The sequence below is a fragment of the Panthera uncia genome, chromosome B4 (assembly GCF_023721935.1).
Source record: "Panthera uncia isolate 11264 chromosome B4, Puncia_PCG_1.0, whole genome shotgun sequence".
Lineage (NCBI taxonomy): Eukaryota > Metazoa > Chordata > Mammalia > Carnivora > Felidae > Panthera > Panthera uncia.
In genome coordinates this window covers 73,661,849-73,678,723 of record NC_064809.1, presented here as the reverse complement: position 1 = coordinate 73,678,723, position 16,875 = coordinate 73,661,849, and positions in this window count along the sequence as shown.

The window sequence follows — 16,875 nt, the reverse complement described above, 5'->3', positions numbered from 1 at the left end:
TTGACCTGGAGTCAGCGCCAGTAAGGGTATTAGGTCATTCAGGGATGCTATGTGCAGAGCCCTCTCTCCCTCCCTGGGAAATGACATCCTGCTGAGAACGGAGAATGCAGAGCCACCGCCCGCGGGGCGCACGTGCTGGCTGAGGACAGGTGCGGCTGGGTGTCAGAGTCCTGGATAGGCTGTCTGGCATGGTGCAAAGAACACAGGGCTTGGAATCTGAAAATCAGAGAGCAAGTCCTAGCTAGCTCTGTCTCTTACTAGTTGTGGGCAAGTGTCACTATCTCAGAAATGGAGTTTTCTTATCCTTACGAAGGGGAAAGAACAGTGCTTGCTTAACAGGAGGTTCTGTGAGAATTCAACAGGAACGACTGTATTTCATAACACGTGAATTGCTACATAAAAGTTAGTTGTTATTTTTGGGCAAGACTATATCATGCGCAGGGAAGCAGCATGAAGGAGATAGGACCTGCACAGAGTCATGGCCGGGGTTTTAGTTCATGTCCTGTGACTAACTCTTAGCCTTTCCACTTCTGAGGTTAAATGACTTTCCGTAGGCCACCATCAGTCAATGGTTGATCCAGAGTGGGACCCAGATCTTTCAGACTCTACCTCCTGGGTTCTTTCCATGACACCGTGTGGGCTGGATACTGGGATCTACTCCGACCTCCCACGTGCTCAGCACTGGGGACTTCCCCTGAAAAGTCCCCCACACCCTGATGCCACAGTGATTAGTACTTCATTCCTTTGTGATTTGTGCGGCCACACCCCTCTCTCTTTTAGGAATAATGCAGCAAGTAGCCTCCTGACTTTCCCCTGAGGCAGCATGAATAATATTATCGTGTATTTGGAATGCAGTTAAAAAATAGCCTTTTATCATTACAGAAGCAGGACTTATGTATTGTAGAAGATAAAAAAAAAATACAGAGAAACAACAAAACAAAATAAATCCAAATGGCATTCCCAGCACCCCGAAATTACCACCATGAATACTTTTGGTTGGTGTAATCTTTCTGGTTTTTTTCTTCTTTTTTTTAAAAAAGAAATGTTTGTTTTTTATTTTTGAGAGAGAGAGGGAGGTAGAGAGAGAGAGAGAGACAGAGAATTCCAAGCAGGCTCTGCATTATCAGCACAGAGCCCGATGTAGGACTCAATCTCACAAACTGTGAATTAATTCATTGCTCTTGGATATATATACCTAAAAATGGAATTACTGGATTCCAGGGTAGACTGTATCTTTTTTTTATGCAACACACACACACATACACACACACAAATAAGTGTAGTATGTCTGTGTGTTTAGCAAAATGAGATCATAATGAACATGCTATTTTTAAAAAATGTTAAATTTTTGGGGCGCCTGGGTGGCGCAGTCGGTTAAGCGTCCGACTTCAGCCAGGTCACGATCTCGCGGTCTGTGAGTTCGAGCCCCGCGTCAGGCTCTGGGCTGATGGCTCGGAGCCTGGAGCCTGTTTCCGATTCTGTGTCTCCCTCTCTCTCTGCCCCTCCCCCGTTCATGCTCTGTCTCTCTCTGTCCGAAAAATAAATAAAAAACGTTGGAAAAAAAATTAAAAAAAAAAAGTTAAATTTTTAACTTTTTTTAGAGAAGAGAATGGGGGGAGAGGGGGAGAGGAAGATAGAATCTTTTTTTAAGTTTATTTTAGAAATTGAGAGAGAGAATGCTAGCTAGGGAGAGGGGCAGAGAGAGAGAGAGAGAGAGAGAGAATCTTAAGGAGGCTCCATGCTCATCAGTGCAGAGCCCGACTCGGGGCTCAGTCCCACAAGCCTGGGATCACGACCTGAGCCCAAATCAAGAGTTCAATGCTTAACCGACTGAGCCATCTAGTGCTCGTGAACATGCTGTTTTGAGCCTGCTTTTTTTCTTTTTATTAAAAAAAAATTTTTTTAACGTTTATTCCTTTTTGAGAGACAGAGAGAGAGGACAGAGCGCAAACAGGGGTGGGGCAGAGAGAGAGGGAGACACAGAATCCAAAGCAGGCTCCAGGTTCTGAGCTGTCAGCACAGAGCCCAATGCGGGGCTGGAACCCGTGAACCGTGAGCCAAAGTCAGACCCTTAACTGACTGAGCCATCCGGGTGCCCCAGAACCTGCTATTTTTTCAATCAACAGTTTCCATTTCATTAATTTTCATTTTATCTAATTCCAGTCAATATTCAAATCTCCCCAAATGTCTTTTGTAGCTGATATCTCCTAATCAGCATCCAGTCAAGGATCACACATCCTTGTATCTGGTGGTTGCATCCTGTAAGATCTCATCTCAGGTCCTTGCTGTTAACTGGATGTCATGCACACCTCTACATAGGGCTTACACACATCATGGCAGCTTACTGCTGAGGGAGAGAGAGATCGTAGTCTTTTGTAACCTAACTTTTTAAAAAGTTTATCTGTTTATTTGAGAGAGCGAGAGAGAGAGAGAGAGAGAGAGAAAGCGAAAGAGAGCACAAGCAGGGGAGGGGCAGAGAGGGAATGCCAAGCAGGCTCCGCACTGTCAGCACAGAGCCCCATGCGGGCCCGGCCCAAACCCACCAGCCGCCAGATTATGACCTGAGCCAAAATCAAGAGTTGGTGGTTTAACCAACCGAGCCACCCAGGCGCCCCTGTAACCTAATTTTGGAAGCGGCTTTTCAACACTCTTGTTGCGTTTTATTCCTTAGAAGCAAGTCACTAGATCCAGCCCATGCTCGGAGGGTGGGGATTACACAAGAGTTGAATCCCAGAAGGCAGGGATCATTGGGAGCCATTTCAGAGCTGCCTTACCCATAAATTATAGATGATGTTCCATACCTTATCAAACGGGAAGATACACAGTAATTTAAAAGGTACACGCACACACACATACCACTCTGGTGGAGGATATATTTTTTAAGATTTGTAGGGACTGGGGTATATGAGGACTCTCTGTACTTCCCATTTGATTTGCTTGATTTGCCGTAGACCTCAAACTGCTCTAAAAAATAAAGTCTGTTTTTTAAAAAGTATGTTGTGGGAAATGAACCTGTGATAAAAAGTACCCGGAGGCAACTACTTTAGACAGGGTGAAAAAGGAAGCTCTCTCTGAGACTCAGTTTTCTCATCTATACGATGGAGGTATGGGTATTTGCCTATATGTGTGTGTATATGTGTGTGTGTGTATATATGTGTGTACATATGTACACATATGTGTGTATATGTACACATATCTGTGTATATGTACGCACATATATGTATATATACAGGGCCCTGGCTGGCTCAGTCGGTGGACCGTGTGACTCTCGAGGTCGGGGTTGTGGGTTCAGGCCCCACGTTGGATGTAGAGATTACATGAAAATAAAATGTTAAAAAAAAATCCTCCATCAGAGTGGTACATTTATTAAAATTGATGGAGTCTGATTTTGATGCATCATTATCACCCCAAGTCTGTAGTCTCCACTAGGATTCACTTTTGGTGTTGCACGTTCTATGGGTTTTGACGTGTGTATGATGACTTGTGTGCACTCATATAATATCATACAGAATAGTTTCATTGCCTTAAAAATCCTCGGTGCTCTGCCTATCAGTCCTTCTCTCCCCCCAAACCCTTGGCAGTCACTGAGTTTTTTTACAGTCTCCATAGTTTTCCAGAATGTCACATAGTTGGGTTCTGGACTTTTTCCAGAATGTCACATAGTTGGGTTCATACACTACACAGCTAGATTCTGCAATACCCTTTTCGTGATATATAATTTTCTTATTCATTTCTCTTACTATCTGCTCCCCTGAATTAGAACGCAGGTTGCCGGAGGGCAGAAACCTTGTGCGTCTTCTTGACTTACACTGTATCCCCAGTACGTATAATTGTGCCTGCCACCTAGTAGGCATTAATGAATATTTGTTGAGAGGAAGAATACATCTTGAGATTTGTCCATGTCACATCCTAATTGATTGGAATCCAGGTCTCCTTAACATAGCCCAAACTGATGAGTTCATTCATCACCACCTTGGGGTGGGGGGGTGCGGGGCGCGGTAAGACAGAGAAGGGAAAGGGCAGGAAGAGTGAAGGGAAGAAAGAAGGAGGGGAAGGGCAAATCAATTTTCCACAGAACACATTGGCCAAGGGGGCCAGTGGGAACATAATCCCCTGGTTCTTCTCAACATAACTGAGAGAGGCTCACATTTGTTTTAAGCAAACAAAAAACTTTACCTAATATTATTTAAGGAGGAACAAAAAGAAAATAAACAATGACAATGCATGAACTGTGAAACAGTCCAGGAGAGACTGGGGTATAAAGTTGCCATTCTCATTGCAGTTAGCTTTATCCCTGGACTCCCAGACTTGGGCTCTCTGCGTATCTTGCTCCCCAATTCCAAAGGACTTCTCTGCAATTTTTCAGTCCCCTTGAATGCCTTCCTGGTTTCCCTGCCTCCCAGCTCACAGGCTGTTTGCCTTGGTGGGTGTGTGGGCACATTAAGATGCTCTAAGCATGAAAAAGATGGTGACGATCCTTGTGCAGTGAAAAGCAAGTCAACAAACAATTCAACTGTAAAAAAAAGAAATAAATAAATAAGTCTAACAAAGTTCTGAAAATTTCCATGACAGATCTCGTGTTTAGAGGAAAATGACAAATACCAACTTTATCTCTAAATAAATATTTTTCAGTGCCCCTGCTCTGCCAGCACCCAGCACGCCTATTGTGTAAATATTCCCCGTTGCACACCCCCCAACCCTACCTCTGGGGGGAAACCTTTACATTTTTTTAAATGTTTGTTTATTTTTGACAGAGAGACAGAGCGTGAGCGGGGGAGGGGCAGAGAGGGAGAGAGAGGGAGACACAGAATCTGAAGGACGCTCCAGGCTCTGAGCTGTCAGCCCAGAGCTCCACGCAGGGCTCACACTTGTGAACCACAAGATCCTGACCTGAGTTGAAGTCAGATGCTTCACCGACTGAGCCACCCAGGCGCCTCTAGAGGAAACACGGGGCATTGTCACTTTTCTCATTTGGAGTATTTTCCCGCTGGGCATGAAAACTCTGAAGTAGTGTTTCCCCAAATGTTTATCTTGGAAGATTTTTAAACTTTCTGCAGGTTTAAAGTTGCGAGAATAATCCAATTTCATCTATACTCGCTAGTTAACACTTCCCCACACTGGTTATGTGTTTTTGCTAAACCATCCTGAGAGCTGCTTGCAGACGTCAACTTCATTCCTAAATACTTCATCACGTACTTACCAAGAGCAGACATTTCTCCATAACCTCAAAACATTATCAAACTCAGGAAATTTAACATTGTTACGATACTATCTAATATATAGTCCATTTCAAAATTTCCCAATTGTCCCAACAATATCCTGAGGACTTAAAAAAAAAAAAATCTGGGATCCAGATTAGTTATGTCTCTTTAGTTTCCTTAAAACTGTGACAGTTTCCTAGCTGTTTTTTTTCCTTCTGTAACATTGATATTTTTGAATAGAACAGGCCAATTGTTTTAGAAATATACCACCATTTGTTTCCTTGTGGTCAGATCCAGTTTAAACTTTGTTTTGTTTTGTTTTGTTTTTTTGAGAAAGAGAGAGAGAAAATGTGCACATGGGAGAGGGGAAGACAGAGACAGACAGACAGACAGACAGAGAATCTTAAGTAGGCTCCATGCACAGTGTGGAGCCCAATGTGGGGCTTGGTCCCACGACCTTGGGATCATGACCTGAGTCGAAATCAAGAGTCGGATGCTCAGCCGACTAAGTCACCCAGGTGCCCCTCAACATTTTTGGTAGCAATACTACCTTGGGTGACATTGTGTCCTTCTCAGTGCATCCATTGGGGGTATATGATGTCAGTTCGTCTCATGTTTGGTGGTGTTAAATTTGGTTATTTGGTTAGGGTGGTGTTTGTGGCATTTTTCTTAATCATAGAAGATATTACCTTAATGTTTATTCATTTTGAATAAATTTTGAGAGAAAGAGAGAGAGAGTGAGTACAAGCAAGGGGAGGGGCACAGAGAGAGGGAGAGAGAGAATCCCAAGTAGGCTCTATGCTGTCAGAGAAGAGCCCGATGTGGGGCTTGAACTCATGAACCATGAGATCATGACCTGAGCCCAAAAGAGGGGTCAGACGCCTAACTGAGCCACCCAGGTGCCCCAGGGAGCGATGGAAGAATTTTAGTGAATTTGTATATATCTGTGAGTATATATGAGATGAGGAAGTTTGATATTTGCTAAATATTATTCCATTAAAATATATCATTAAATATATTCTCACCTTTTATACACATATATAAAGCTGGATTTCTGGACCATTTTTGGCAAGGGCCGAAGCAACTCTTTCCAGCTTTTTTTTTTTTTTTCCTTCCAGTAATTACTTAGTCAGAGAGATTGGGAAACAAAGGGAAAATGACCTTCTGACTCTCCTTAATACTCTAAAAAGTTTTTTTTAATTTTTTTTTAATGTTTATTCATTTCTGAAAGACAGAAAGAGACAGAGCACAAGCAGGGGTGGGGCGGAGAGAGAGGGGGACACAGAATCTGAAGCAGGCTCCAGGCTCTGAGCTGTCAGCACAGAGCCCGACGCGGGGCTCAAACTCACAAACTGGAAGATCATGACCTGAGCCGAAGTCGGATGCTCAACCGACTGAGCCACCCAGGCGCCCCAATACTCTAAAAAGTTTTAAGGAAAAGTGTGGGCATCATGATATTCCACCTCCAAATACTTCAGTAGTATTTTTAAAAAATAACATTTAAAAAATGTTTATTTATTTTGAGAGAGAGAGAGACAGCATGAGCTTGAGTGGGGGATAGGCAGAAAGAGAGAGGGAGAGAAAGAATACTAAGCAAGCTCCATGCTGTCAGTGAGGAGCCTGGTGTAGGACTTAATCCCACACACTGTGAGATCATGACCTGAGTGGAAATCAAGGGCCAGGTGCTTAATCGACTGAGCCACCCAGGCACCCCGAGCATTTTTTTTAAAGTAGGCTCCATGCCCAACGTGGGGCTTGAACTCATGACCCTGAGATTAAGAGTCATATGCTCCACTGACTGAGCCAGCCAGGTGCCCCCAAAATAACATTTTCTTATAGCGCCAAAATAACATTATGCTTCCTAACACAATTAAAAATAATTCCATCAAATACCCAGTACATCTTCAAGTTTCTCCACTTGTAAGAAGGGAACTTAAATTAATTGTTGATGGGTTTGGGCTGAGGAGGGACTTGAAAAGCCCTCGAGAAGGAAGTGGGATTTTGAACAAGGCTTGAATGGTGACTAATAGCTACATCATTGTGGCAGGACGATTCCAAGATGGCCCCTATATGATCCCCATCTTCTGGTATTCATGACCTTGGATAATCCCCTTCTCTTGTGTATGGGCTGGCTTAGTGATTTGCTTCAGTTTGTAGAACACAGCAAAAGTGATGGGATGGCTTTTGTAATTAGCTGCCAGAGATTATAACTTCCATCTTTTTAAAAATTTATTTTTTAAATATAATTTATTATCACGTTAGCTTACATACAACACCCAGTATTCATCCTAATAAGTGCCCTCCTCAATGCCCACCATCCACTTTTTCCTCTCCCCCATCCCCCATCAACCCTCAGTTTGTTCTCTGTATTAAGAGTCTCTTATGGTTTGCCTCCCTCCCTCTCTGTAACTTTTTTCCCCCCTTCCCTTCCCCCATGGTCTTCTGTTCAGTTTCTCAAGATCCACATGTGAGTGAAGACATGAGATATCTTTCTCTGACTTATTCACGTAGCATAATACCCTCTGGTTCCATCCATGTTGCTGCAAATGGCATGATTTTATTCTTTCTTAGTGCCAAGTAGTATTCCATTGTATATATATACCACATCTTCTTTATCCATTCATCCGTTGATGGACATTTAGGCTCTTTCCATAATTTGGCTATTGTTGAAAGCAATGCTATAAACATGTGCCCCTATGCATCAGCACTCCCGTATCCCTTGGGTAAATTCCTAGCAGTGCCATTGCTGGGTCATAGGGTAGGTCTATTTTTAATTTTTTGAGGAACCTCCACACTGTTTTCCAGAGCAGCTGCACCAGTTTGGATTGCCACCAACAATGCAAGAGGGTTCCCGTTTCTTCACATCCTCGCCAGCATCTATAGTTTCCTGATTTGTTCATTTCAGCCACTCTGGCTGGTGTGAGTTGGTATCTCAGTGTGGCTTTGATTTGTATTTCCCTGATGATGAGTGACGTTGAGCATCATTTCATGTGTCTGTTGGCCATCTGGATGTTTCTTGGGAAAAGTGACTATTCATGTCTTCTGCCCATTTCTTCACTGGATTGTTTGTTTTTCGGGTGTGGAGTTTGGTGAGTTCTTTATAGATTTTGGATACTAGCCCTTTGTCCGATATGTCATTTGCAAATATCTTTTCCCATTCCATCGGTTGCCTTTTAGTTTTGTTGATTGTTTCCTTTGCAGTGCAGAAGCTTTTTATCTTGAGGTCCCAATAGTTCATTTTTGTTTTTAATTCCCTTGCCTTTGGAGATGTATATGACTTCCATCTTGCTAGCAGACTCTATCCTTTCCTGGCTTTGATGAAGCAAGCTGCCATGTTGGAGAGGCCCATGTGGCCCGTTCAGCAACCTGAAGGAACTCGATCCTGCCAACAGCCACCTGAATTTGGAGTTGAGTTCTTTCTCATTCAAGCCTCAGATGAGAGTGCAGCCCTGGCATCTTTGTGAGGTCTTGAAGCCTAGAGCATCCAGCTTAGACATGCCCAGCCTCCTGATCTACAGAACCTATGAGATAATAAATGTGCGTTGTTTTAAGATGGCAAGTGTGTGGCAATTTGTTATGTAGCACTAAGTAACTAACACACGTAACAAAACAGCCTTGCATATGGAAGCCATTGTTATCATCCTTTTTTACTGAGGAGGAAACCAAGGCTCAGGGAGGCTTGATCAATTGTCCAATGTACCAGGTGTCTTCTTGGTTACAAAACCAGAAACCAACTCCAGTTAATGTGGGAAGAGACATTCATTGGAGGGGTAAGGAATAACTTTTCCATGGAATTGATGGCAAGGCCAGAGTACTAACCAGTCTTTAAAAACATGCAGGAACAAAGGGAAATTAGGCAGCAGGAACCATGGAAGGGTTTGGTTTTGGAGGTTCTTGCCACTGTCACTGGGCACACCATCGCCAACAGCAGAATAAATTCTAAACTGCTCTAGCTTCTTCACTTCACCAGCTCTAGACTCAAAGCCCTTGGTTGGAGTGCCTGATCATCTGAGCTTGGGTCAGCTTCACACAGGCTGGTGCCTGGGATCAGCTCACAGCAAGTAGATGCTCAAAAATAGTTTATTCAGTTTACAAACAAAAGACAAATCTGGTCGCAGATGGAGAGCTGGCTCGTGCCTCAGAAACTGATATGACCCTTTGCTTTAATGCAGTGACATTCCCAGCCCTTCCCAGGATTTCCCATACTGCCCCGCAGGGAGCAGGGAGCCAGAGGAGAATACCGTAGATTAAGTAGTGAAAACCTGGGGCAATTAACTATGGGAATGCAGTGTCAGAAATCTGCCACCAGAGGGCACATGAGACTCAGAAATCTATGAAGGGAGCAAGAGGTTATTGGGGCAGCAGAATTACTAGGAATGGTGGAGAAGGCTGAGGCAGTCAGGCTTGGTTAGGGCTCCCCAGGCTGGGCTCTGGGGACCCAGAAAAGAAGGAGCAGTAGTGTGGGTACCAACAGGTTTCTCTTGTCTTTGTGGCCCTGGCTGCACCCTCTCCCCACTGTTAGGGCTTTGGGCTCCCCTGGTCTTTGTTTTGAGATCTTGGGAGAACTTTGGACTCTTTTTTATGGCATCAATTCTCCAACTGTAAACACTCCCCCCACCCCATCAACCCCAGCTCAGCACTGGAGTAGAGTGCAGGGGTGGGGTGCCTCTGGCCCTGAAAATGGGGCAGGGTTGGGGATGGGCAGTAGCTTCCCAGCCTAGAGCTTTCTATGGCAATAGGGCAGGCAGAGGTAGGTTTGTCTTCTCCTCTGGACTGTAACGTCCAGTTCCTGGCACTGTGCCTGGCATATGGTAGGTGCTCAATAGATATTTTTCGGTTGTTGATATGAATAAACCACACACAGGGAACCAAGGCTGGCTTCGGTACTCCAACTCCAAAGCATTTCTCAACAGCCCTCTATTGCCATCCTTGTCCAAGCCACTGCCGTTTCTCCCTGTGCCACTATGATAGCTTCTTAAGTGGTTTCCCTTGCATCTCTTGATCCCTTGATTTATTCTGTACCTAGTAGCCAACGATCTTTTAAAACCATAAATCAGATCATGCCGCTTCCGAGCCTAACATCTTCCAAAGGCTTCTCATTACACTTTGAATATAATCCAAACTCCTTACCCCGGCCTGTGAGCTTCTGTACTAGCTAAGGCATGTCTCCTTCTCTGACCTCACTCTGTACTCTCTTCCAACACACTGGGCTTCGGCCTCGCTGACTTTCTTTCTGTTTCTTGAACACAGTGAACTTGCTATTGCCTTAGGACTTTTGCACGAGTTGTTCCCTCTGCTTGGAACGCTCTTCACCCAGATTCTTTGCATGGCTGATTCCTTGCCATTCAGGTCTCCGTGAACGTCACTTCCTCAGGGAGGCCCCTGGACAATCCAGCCTGGGTTTCTCCTCTGGTCACTTCCTATCCATCCCCACTTCTAATTGTGATCATGGCAACTTATCACCATCAACTACCTTTTCATCTGTTCACCGGTTTCTTGTCCCTTCCCACTAGAGGTCAACTCCATAAGAACAGAGAGCCAGTCTGCCGAGTTCAACTACTATATCCTTAGTGCCTATTAACAGAGCCCTATCTGGCCATAGAAGTCTCTCAGTACAGATTTGTGCAAAGGATGGATGAATGAATGAATGGTGGGGAGCTAAGGAATAGGCAAGGGAAGTTTGTATCCCTTGGGAGCTTATGGTCAATCATTTCATTCCTGTGGGTGGCAGTTGTTGTGGGACGGGTGGGGGCCAAGGCCTCCTCCAGCCCTGGGACCTAGAGGAAGCCAAAATCTTTGGGGTGCTGCAGTCTCATTAGGGGTGGTGAGGTGGGCAGGGTATATATGCTGCATTGAATGAACGTGGGTTCTCTTTGCACATCTTTCTTTCTTACTTTCAGAAAATGTAATGGGCAGAAATCTGATGTTTAAGACAGAGAAGTTAGAGAATGGTTATTTGCACTGTAAAAGGAATCCTTGCTTTGTAAAAGGGAGTAGGCAGAGATTCACTTAGCCTCTGGGAAGACTCAGGGGACTCAAGCCCATCCATTAGTTTTGTTACAGGATGTTTTCAACACAGGATATTTATAGAGTGTTGTCCAGATACACTTAGGGGTATATGAAACTTGCATTTACATGTGATACACTCTCCTTGTGGGAATTTCTCCTTCCTGAAAATGAGAGGTGTGACTACATCACCGTGAGTGTGGTCTGTATTAGAAAAACCAAGGTCATTGAGACCAAGCTAGACTTGGAGAAATAGAAACAGTTCATGCCAGCTGCCTTGGCTCCTTTTTTCTTTTCATTGTCAGGGTGAAGACCTTTCAATTAATTCCTGACTTGAGGTTTATTTTCCATCCTGTGACGAGGAGGTCCTTTCTGAATATTTTACTTGTAGCGGTTCTCAAACTGGGCTCAGCGGGCGGGGCTGATATTCTGTAAACTGGAGCAAGGTATTCTGTCATGAAAATTCAGCAAGAGCCATCTTGTCCCAGTTCAAAGAAAAAAAAATTGGTAGAATTTCCTCTGTGTTAAGACTTTTCCAATATTTTCCCCCCTACGTCTTTGGTGTCTGTGATTCTAGACTCTGTCAGATCTGGCAATAGCACAAAATCGTGATTTAGTTATTTTATTTATTTTTTCTGTTATTTTAATATGTTACTATTTCATCGTGTTCTGCTAAGAGTATCATTTCTTCTAGGGTAGGGGCTCAGTGTAAGTCTGAGAACCACTGTCTCAGAGACTCCATTGTTGGACCTCTCTGTGCCTCAATTTTTCCCATGTCTAAGATGAACATGACAATAATAGCATCAGGCAGTTTTATAAGGATTAGGCTAATTATTTTGTGTTAAGGGCTTTGAAGAAAACTTGGCACATAGTAAATGCTAACCAAGTGCTTGCTATTAAAATTACCAAAAGGATAGCAGCTGAAATTGACCATCTTGATGACCCCTTCCTGCTCTAATGTCCTCTACATTTAAAAATTCAATAATTGAGTGTTTCCCATGTGTCTAGCCCTAGCTCACGTTTCCTATCCATGGAACAAGAGACTGGAATCATTTTTCAGGGCCAGTCTATAGTGCTCGAAGAGGTCCTCTGTGTAAGGTGCTGATGGTGAGGAGGAGCAAAGAAAAGGGCTGATGGTACCTCTGCCCTCCAGCAACCGGCAGTAGAACTCAGGAGGCCAGACTAACACCCGGCCATACACAAGGGTAGGGGAGGCCTGTGTGACTGAAAGCACCCAGAGATGGACCCTTGGCACATTTTTCCAGCTGACTTGGTTGGTGTCAAATTTTTTTTTCATTCCAAAAGATGATGAAGGACAAAGCCTTCAGTTCCAAAAAAATAACGTTATAATGCACATAGATGCACGTAAATTTCAAATTTTTATTTTTTTCTCAATTGTGTTTTGGATTTTCCCCGTATGGCCCATGAACGTATTATTCTAAGAGGTAAATGGCAGATACTGGCTTAAGGGTGGAGAGGAAATTTTGATAGTGGTGAGAACAGTGGCTACTTGAAGGGAGAAGTCAAGCAAAGAGGCCCCAAAGGTCAAATAATAGGCCAGGCCTGTATAACCGAGAATCGTCCACAGCAGAATAATCTGTAACCTTTCTCATTTTCATTTCCCATTTTCAAACATTTTTCTGTGTGAGCCTTAAAATCCTGTAAGAAAGACAAGGCAGATCATTTTATCCCTATTTTATGTTTTCTATTTTATTTTAGTAGAATCTTTTAAAATTCCCATTTTAGGGGTGCCTGCCTGGCTCAGTGGGTAGAGAGTGTGACTCTTGATCTCGGGGGTTGTAAGTTTGAGCCCCACTTTGGGTGTGGAGATTACTTAAAAATAAAATCTTTTTTTTTTTTTTTTTTTTTTGTTCTCAAGTTAGTTAACATACAGTGTGGTCTTGGCCTCAGGGATAGAACCCAGTGATTCATCTCTTATGTATGACACCCAGTGCTCATCCCAACAAATGCCCTCCTTAATGCCCATCGCCCAGTTAACCCACCCCCACACCACCATCACCCCTGTTTGTTCTCTGTATTTAAGAGTCTCTGACAGTTTGCCTCCCCCTCTGTTTTTGTCTTATTTTTCCTTCCTTTCCCCTATGTTCATCTATTTTCTCAATTTCCACATATGAATGAAATCATATATCTTTCTTTCTCTGACTTATTTACTTAAAAATAAAATCTTGAAAAAAATTCCCATTTTTTAGATGAGGCTCCAAGAGGGTAAGTGATGATTTACCAAAGCACATAGTTTGCTATTACATATGGCTGATGAGCGATGGAAACAGATTTCCCTAATTCCTCCCCTCTCTTCCTTGCCTCAAGTTCTATCCTGGGTTCAGGAACCCCAGTGGGGATTTGGCAGGACTAGAGTTGGGCTTTGAAGGTCTACAGCTTGGTAGAGGCGCTGAAGAGCCAGCTGAGGTGGGACCCTGGGTGGGGAAGGAGCTGCCTACGGGAGAAGGAGCCATGGGTGTGGTTGAGGGAACCACTAGCCAGGCTTCCAAGGGAAGCCAGGCAAGCTGCCCTCTTCCCAGCTCTGGAGCAATGAATGGCACTCGTTCCAAAGTCAGACTCACCCACATTCTGGGAATTAACTCTCTTTCCCTTTCTGGCTATAGCATGTTTCAAACCCTTAAAGGGTTAAAGCAGCTTCCACGTGATTTTCCCATCACCCAGGTAACTTGGGTTGATGCTTTGTGCGAGAAAACGTGGGAAATAAATAAAAATCCCAAATAATTTCTCAGTACTTGCACCTAGCAATGCACCCCTCTTCGCCCCCACCCGCTGCAGGGAAGCACAACCCTTTGGGTAAATGGTGCCCGGGGGAGGGCCTCTGCCCGTTGTCAGGTGCGAGGGAGGGGCTGCCGAGAGAGTGGGGCAGTGGGCCGCGGGGAGAGCGCCCCTGCCTTCAGTCTCCCTCTTGGGCTCTGGGTGCAGCAGGTTCGCGTCGGGCCGGTGCCCCAGAGGGTTGGGGAAGAAGGAAACAAGTGGCTTGTGGGGAAGCAGGCCGCACACACCTGGCGCCCGGTGGAATGAAATCTTGATTAATTATTAAACTGAGTTCCCGCGGGAGGGAGCGGGGCCGCGGCGGCTGGGCGGGAATGGCAGGGTGGGGGCTGGGGGAGGGAGGGTGGAGGATTGAGGAGTGGGCGCGGGGGGCAGGTTCAGCCTCGAGGGACCCCGGCCGGAAGGAAGCCGACCCTCCTGGAGCGGGGCGGGGCGGGGGGGTGGGGCGGTGGGTAATCGCTGAGAAATAGTGGGTTTGCAGGCGCTCCCGGGGACCCCTGGGTGAGGGTGGGCGGAGAACGCTGCAGGAGGCATCCAGGGGGTGGAGGGAAGGGGCAGCGGGCGGGACGGCCCCCTCCCCTAGGGTCTTGATCCCAGAACAGAAGCCACTTGTTTTCCCAGGACTGGGGGAGGGAGTGGCCGGAGAGAGGAGGGGGCGCGCGGAGGGAGGGGCGCTGCTCGGGCTCCCCCACCCCTACCCGGCTCCTCGGAAGGGGAGTGGGCCCCCGCGCGGGTCTCGGGAGGCGGAGGGGGAGGGGGCGCCCAGACAATAGGAGCTTGTGCCTTTAAGGCGGGGAGTCCGGGAGCCGGCGGGGAGGGGACTTCTGGATCCGGGGTAGAGGGCGGCTGCGCTGGCCAGCTAGGAGGGGGCGCGGGCCGGGCGGACTGCGGACAGCGGGAGGGACGGCCGGGACGCGCGGGCACGGAGCAGGACCGCGGGACAGCCGGCCGCCCGGCCGGAGCCCGCGGCGGTGGCGGGGCGGGGGCCCGGGGGAGGCGCGGAGCCCGGCAGGCAGGTGAGCCCGCGCGGAGGAGCGGCGGGGGGGAGCGGCGGCGCTGGGCGCTCGGGTCTCGGGGGGGGGGGGGGGGCGGAGAGTGAAGACTCCGCGCGGCTCCCGAGAGTGAGGGTTTTTTGTTGGGGGCACAGAAGCGCGAGATGGGGAGGCTCGATAGTGTTTGGAGGCGAGCCTGAGGCCATTGGGGCTGGACTGAGAAATCGGGGAGGAGATGAGGGGCTCAAGGCTCCCACCCTCACCGCCTTTCTCCACCCGAAGCGAGTGCCAGGCTTGCTGGGACCCGGGGAAAGGCACGTATTGGGGGAGGGACTGGGTGAGGTTTTCGCAGAGGGGCTGTGGGGTGAGCCTCCGAGTTTGGGGTAGACTGTGATTGTGTTTAAGGGAGGAGGGCAGTCTGGGCGGCAGGAGGGAATGCCCTCAGCCTGCAGGAGTTCCCCCCAACTCCCCTAACCCCAGAGCTTGGCGATGAAAAGGGTGGTGTCACTGCCCGCTGCAGGGGGTCAGGGTGGGGAGCAGACTTTATTCTGAACGTGGTCTGACCGAAAACCTAGAGGTGGAATCCCGAGATGGAGACTCTTTCCCCATACCCTCCCCTTACTAGAACACCCCTGTGGGTGGAAAATCCTAGTGGGGGTTGTGTGCTTGGGTGTGGAAGTGGGAGCCTTCTGCAGTCTTCAGGGAGACTGAAGGCTGGGGAAGCCAGGCCAAGGCAATCCTGGACCTCCAGATACAGGCCTTGGGGGAGGCTCCTCTACATCTGGAAAGGCCTGGAATTGAGGCCCACTTCCCAGCATGGTGGGCGGTGCTGGCACTGAAGGGCCCTGCCTGGGCAGCGCCTTCTACCATGAACTTTCTGAAGTCACTTTAAATCCCCTGGAGCCTCCTTCTGCCAAGGAGGGCAGGGGCAGGGACAGACAGAGGTGGCCAGGAAGAGGGTTTGGGCAAAGCAGTGGGCAGAGCTATCCTTGGGGCTGGGCCTTGGCCTGCTTCAGACTCTGGGTCTCAAGCCGGAGGATCAGTGTTGGGAGGGACTTGAGGTCTGGGAGGCACTGGGCCTCCAACTGCCAAGCTGAATGGATGTGGCTCTGGCTGTGGGAGCTGGTGTCTGGAGCAGCACATCTGTGAGAGAGAGCAAGGGACCAGGACCCAGGGGCGGAAAGGGTTGGAGGCAGGGGAAGAGGGAGGTGGTCTGTGGTTCAGAGTGACGGATTATTTCTGGACAACGAAGGTTGGGGGAGCGTGTAGGGAAGTTTTGTGGCTTTGAGCAGTGCCCTCCCTTGTTCCTTGTCATACCAGGCTAGTCTGGGGTGCCAGGAGTGCTAGGAGCCTCGTGAGTTCTCCAAGGTGGGCAGTGGTGCTTGGGGTGGAGTGCCAGGTGGGGTGGTTGCAGTTAGTTGGACAGTTACATAACTCGGAAGCTAACCTCTTGGGGAGTCAGAGTGTTCTGGGGATGGTCATGCGTTCTCCTGGACAGTGTCTGCCCCTTCCTCTGTGGGTATGAGCCAGATGCTAGGATGTGCTTCCAGGAGGCTGGGAACATGGCCAGAAACAGGTCCCTTGGGAACAGAGGTCTGGGCCATTTCAAGCGGGGGGAGGAATGGTTAATACAGGGCAGGGGACTGGCAAGTAGGAGGAGGCTGAAGCAAAATGTCCTGGTAGGGGTGGTGGGAAACCTGCTCACTCTGGGCTTTGTCTCCAGCAGCTCTGGGGACTACAGCCAAGGACGTGGGGACTGATAGAACCAGGTGTCTGACTGGCTGGGGAGATGTGTGTTCTTGCTTGTGGCTCTTCTGTCTTTCCATTTCTTGGACGCTGGCAGAGTTTTGGGTTCAAAGTGGTAAAGGGTGGGGGAGAAGAAC